This window comes from Emydura macquarii, unplaced genomic scaffold (assembly GCF_026122565.2).
Source record: "Emydura macquarii macquarii isolate MOO-44397 ecotype Brisbane River unplaced genomic scaffold, CSIRO-AGI_Emac_v2 contig_499, whole genome shotgun sequence".
In the NCBI taxonomy this organism is placed as follows: Eukaryota; Metazoa; Chordata; order Testudines; family Chelidae; genus Emydura; species Emydura macquarii.
Genome location: NW_027130636.1, coordinates 2,266,705 through 2,272,704, shown reverse-complemented (window position 1 = coordinate 2,272,704; position 6,000 = coordinate 2,266,705).

The following is a 6,000-nucleotide window of genomic DNA, read 5'->3' as shown; positions in this document are numbered from 1 at the left end:
ATTAGATTGTTTTGCCCACATGAAAAACACTCTTACGACTGTTTTGTTGAGAAGCTCTAGCTTTTCCATGCTTTGGAGCAGGGTGTTGAAATTTGACTAGGGCTGGAGGTCACCCTGGTGTCAGGGAGATGCCTTCTGCTGCCCCTGTGTAAATCTGCCCAAATTTGGCCAAGCTATAAGCCTCGAAAAAAATCATGTCATACTTGTTTGCAGTATTGGTGAAGCCTTGTTGGTCCCAGCGTAAGAGAGAGACAAGGTAGGTGAGGTAATATCTTTTATTGGACCAACTTCTGTTGGTGAAAGAGACAAGTTACCTTTTCCAGACTTGGAGAAGAGCTCTGGGAAGCTCGAAAGCTTTTCACTTCCATCAACAGAAGCTGGTCCAAAGAAAAATTCATATATACTCATTAGAGACTTGTTAGAGTTTGGCAGCTAAATTCTACAAAGATTTCATCTGCTCTCACTGTGCTCACTGCTGCTGTGTGTGACCATCCTCTGCATATGCCATCCCCATAGAGTGACTGGGCATGTTCCATCCCAGGGATGCAGGGGTTGAGCTGGACTTTTCCCTGCAGCTGCTGCTGTTGGCTGAGGCCATGCTAGGTACCAAAACTGCGAGCAGGGAGACAGACAATGTGCATAGGAAGGAGGGTACAGCTTGATTTTAATGCAGAGTGGTGAGATGGGGGGAAGGGAGAGGTGGTTGCAGGGATGAGAGGAACATTTGGGGAGGGGGACAGGAGACAGTACGGGGACTGGATAGGAGCAGAGGGGGGGGCAGAAACCAGGGTCGTGGGGGTTGATAGAAGGAGAGAGGTCGGGGGACAGGCTGGGGCACAGCCTGTAACCACTAGATCATACTTCCCACCAAAACCTATAATTGAACCAAGGAGTCCTGAGTCTCTATATTCTTCTGCTGACAGCAAAGACTTATGAAACCCACTAGAAAAAAATGTGTCCCATCTCCCTGCAATGGCTAGTCTACATAGAGGATAACAGTTTCTACAGCTATCGGTTCCACTGTTAGCTCAAATGGTAGAGTTCTGTATGATGGATCTAAATGTTCCAGCCTTGCTGATGACCAAAGTTGTGTGTTAGTATGGCACTACATGCTAGAATCTTTATAAATTGTTTATTTTTTAAAATTAGGAAATTACATTAAAATTCTACATTGAAAGAACAATAATATTGCAAAGTCAAGCGTGGAAAAAGTTTGGAAATGCCAGAAATAAGGTTTCTTGTGTAAAGGCATAAGGACAAATTTAATACTGGCATCTCTTAAATGACGGTTCCTTGATTTTGCTACCTTTTACCATAATATTTTGGATGTAATAATAAATAACAAGGTTCAAAATACACATCAGTTACTTAATACAAAGACTTATTAGGTCATTTTAATTCTAGAACAGCAGATGTTTGAAAGCCTAGGAATTCATAGCTAAGGTTCCACAAACATTATCTCTTAGCCCCCTTTCCTGCTTGTCATGCTACATATCCAAGATTTAGCCAGGGGCTAGGGGCTAGCAAAGTATATCATCATTATTTTTGGAGTGAAATTCAGGCCCCACTGAGGTCAGTGGTGAAACATCCATGGATACAGTGGGACTGGGTTTTCACTCATGATGTTTTTTCATACATTTGGGAGTTCATGTTGGTCTATGATAAGTCTTCTATGGTTCAGTGTCTGAGTCATATCAGGAGGCGAATGAGAAGTATTATAGTCACGAAGAGTTATGTTTTGCCACCCCAATCACGTTCAGTAGTATCTTATGTTGCAGGTAGTTCTACTGACTTCAGTAGCATTACTCCTGGAGTAAGGTATTAATCAGTGTGAGTAAGGATGGCGGAAACTGGTGGATAGAAATGTTGTTTCTTGAATACGATGAAAGAAACAAAAGATGACCTAATTCTCATTGGCTATTTGTGGGTAGATGAAGCAGAGGACAGTTTGCCTTTAGTGGCACATATGAGATGTGCTCAGACAAGTGCAGATCTCTACTTACACTCTGGAAGGTGGATTGCAGCCTGTATGGGAAGCATGGAGAAGCATTGTGGTATGGCAATATGGAGGCAGGACGTGAAAGGGTTGGGAGTGGAGGGGTGGAGGATAAGCATTGATTAGAGGTAAATTTGCTTGTGGAATCATAACTATCAATAGCCAGACTTTTATACCAGCGTGAGTCAGTGGAATTACATCATATATCCTGAAAGCAGAATTTGGTCCTTGGAATTCTGAAACTTTCCTCTGTGTGTGTGTGTGTGTCTATCTATCTATCAAAAATACTTACAACGTTCCACCTAGATTTCTTTCTTATGTAATTGATACATATTTAGAATTCAGCCTTAATAAAACTCTTTGTCTGGGAATGTTGGGGGTAGGATGGTACATATCTTAAGGAAAACTGCTGGCATCTCTGCTGCATAGGGCTATTTTTATCCAGTGAGTTAGTAAGTGATCACAGCAGTGCTAATTGGCATATCTTGATCCTCAATTGACAAGAAACACAACAGCATTTCTTCAAAGCTGTGTCTGCTTGCTTCTTAAATTTTTTTACCTCAGTCAGTTCAGGTCAGGATTTTGAAACGACAGCAGGAAACCGGCTTAAAATCTTCCAAGACGATCCTTGTGGATGGCCGGGTTTGGCATCTGCTAGGGAGCCCAGGGACTTGACAAAGTCTAGTAAGGGAGCTCTTCGAACTATCAGAGAATTACGCTGCCTGGCTCATGCAGGAACGGTCTCTTCCCCTAAGACCTCCTCGTCCGGTAGTAGGGCTTGCCCTCCACAATGAAAGCTAAGGGGCTTTCCCCAAACTGCCATTTCTAAAAGGACACATTCCCCTCCCACCCCGCAGCGGAAAGTGTAAGAGCAACGCTCTGCTTTTTCAGTCAGTCCTTGCTCACTCAAGCCTTGCCTCAGATACCCCAAGAGGTCGGGCTGCAGAGAACGTGTTGGTACTCTGCTCCCGCTCTGCCTACAATCCCCCATCCTGAATGTGGCTGGATGTTTCCGCCCAAATGACCACGATGAAATAGTGAACACTGATGTTTCAAGTGTCATCATTAGTATCCAGAATTAACACCAGCCATTGTGATGAATGGTGGCAGTTCATACCTCATTTAGAGCTGCTCTTTCAGTCTCTCTGCAGTGGGTCATGTTCAGAAGGTTTTCTTCACATCCACAATAGCTAAACATTTGCAGGGCTAGATCCTGTGCTGCTGTAAATTGGTATAGCTACATTGAAGTGTGTAGGGTTGACATCAGCCTAGGACCTGGGTCTTTGTTTATAAATGAAAGCTTAAAATGTTCAGAAGCTGGCCGGGGCACCACAGCAGTCCTGTGTAGCCCTGTGTGTCACCATGCACTGGCTCAGCCCCTGGGGACCCGTCCAGCCACCCTCCCTCTGAACCATGGGAAGGAAAGATGCTGGCTACAAGGAGCCGGGGCTCTAGGTGCTGATGGTTAGAGGTGGCTCTGAGCACAGCCAGGATGGATGGTGAGCTAGACACCTTGGACAAGCTCCTCCTCCTCATCCCAGTCCTTTTACGCTCTATAAAAGGGCCGGAGTGGTGTAAAGGGGCCCTGACAGCCCTGCTTGCTCCATGCGGAAGATTTCTCTAGTGCAGGCACTGTAGAGACATCCATAAGTCTGGCAGGACATGACCCCTTCACAAGCTCTGGTGTAGGAACGTGGCTGGAGGTGGGAGAGGATATATTCGGCTTGGGTTGGCAGCACATAGTACTGTGATTTGGGGCACGCTGAGGCCCATGGGGCACCCTCGGGAGGCGGCTGTAACTTACACAGGCCCAGGGCTGAAATTCAACTGGAGCAATCCGGAGCAGAGCTCTGATAAATATTTTCAAACCCACTGGGCCTGAAGCCCAGAACCTCCCATGTGGCTGAAGCCCTGAGCCGCAATCCCCCACCAGGCCCTGGAGTTTTTATCGCATGTTTATTTTATTTTATAGTGGGGTATGGAGTGGGGGGGAGAAGGGGTCCAAAAATAGTCTATGAGAATTTCAGCCTTGAACAGGCTTCTGGGTATGTCATAGAAATAAAGCAGCCTGCAAAGTAGCACAGGATCAGAAGGGGGCAAAGAGGTGCCTTCATTCTCCACCAAACTGACCACAGCACATCTAACCCCATGAGGCGTTCACAGAGGTATTCTGTTTTGGTCCAACTCTCCTCCCACTGAAACTAGAGGCAAACCACCCACTGATGCACAGGGGGACAGAGGGGAGGTAAACTAACAATGAGCGCTTCTGAAAGCCCCACCCAGAGGTTCAGAAAAACCAGCCCACCCCTTCCCCAAATACCATGTACTGTAAGGCCGTCACATTCTCTTGGGGGTTCTGGTGACTCAAGTTTTGCAAGTCATGTAGAGGAGAAGAAGAGGGTGGGTTTCCCTTGAGTCAGTCTGAACGAGTTGAAAATCGCTATTATGGGTGTGCCGACAACAAAGTAAATATGAGCCATAGGTAATTTCAAGAGAGTAGCAGTGATAACATTCAAGGGCTGTAATGGGTCTGGTGACTAGGTTCAAGATAAATTAAGACTGGGCAGATAAAGGAGGCGTGTCATGAAACAAAGATTATTGAAGGGTGCGGTTACAAAGCAACCTCCTGCTTTGCAATTTTGGTAAAGCCCTATAAATGCTCTTATGCTTCGAGGCAAAAGCCCACCGCTGTCTGCATAGGGTGACGGAGGTGATTCATCTTTGGATGGTTGTTTCATAATTAGGGGGTTTCTTGTACCTTCCTCTGAAGCAGCTGGCAGGGCCATATTATCCATTAGGCACAATAGGCACAGTGCCTAGGGCCTACGAAACTTTCAGGGCCTACGAAAAACATTTTATATATAATTTTTTATTTTTATTTAAAAAACTATTTATTATTAGCTTAAAATCAAATTAGTTATTTCGGTCGGGGGCCCTACGAAAGCAAGTGTGCCTAGGGCCTACGAAGGTCTTAAAACAGTCCTGGCAGCTGGTACTGAACTCTGCTGGTGTCAGAACACTGAACTACATGGGTCATTAGTCTGATCCCCAATGGCAGGTTCCATGTTCCTAAAATCAATCAGCCCTCAGTCCTGGGCGTAGAGGACATCCCAGGGCCATACTTGGAGAGAGGGGTGTGGCCAGAACTCTGGACTGAGCTCCAACTATTCCCAGCTGTAGAATGTCCTCTAGGGGTCTGGTGCAAATGAATGACAAGCAAAGAAATCTTTAGCAGAGGTCTACTGAGCATGCTTAATAATAATTTGTCAATTACCTCTATAGCTTTATAATTATCCAGCCAAGCTTTTCAAAAGCTTTGTTGTGAGCCTTCACAACACTATATATGTATAGGAGCACTATATATGTGCAAGTTAAAAAATCCAGCTGCTTTTCCATTATCTGTATGGGAGAAGGGGTTAGAATGCATTTTTACACATTTTTTCCACATTGAATAACTCAGAAATGACTACATGGATTATTCTGAAACTTCGGGGTGCATTTTGTCTGAGATGGAGCGTAGGTAATTTCAGCCTAAAATGATGATTTTTCAGAAAGGACACAGCAAGGGAAAACAGAGGAAGGAGCTGAAACTGGTCTGCAACTTTAACTACAGCACTTAGTACAAGCATCCACTGGGACAGGTGGTTTCTGTGGGCTTTGAGTCTCTAGTATTTACAGCTGTGATGGTAATCAAGGCATAAGAAATGGCAAGCAGCTAACTTCTGGCTGATTATCATTACATCCTCAAAGCTCAGGAATGAGTGAGCTGAAGCCCTGAGAAATGCAACAATCCTTTAAAAATGAAGTGACTTTCCATTTGGCTTGAAAATTCCCCCACTGACTCTGGATTTGCTTCCTCTGCTGCAGTTTTTGAGGACACATTTGAAGAGAGGAAGGAGACAGAAAGAAAGGGACCAAGTCTAGCCCTGGTGTAAGGAAGCACAACCCCCTTGACTTTGGTAGACATGTACTTCCAGCACAGTTGAGCTTGGCCCCAAGATGTT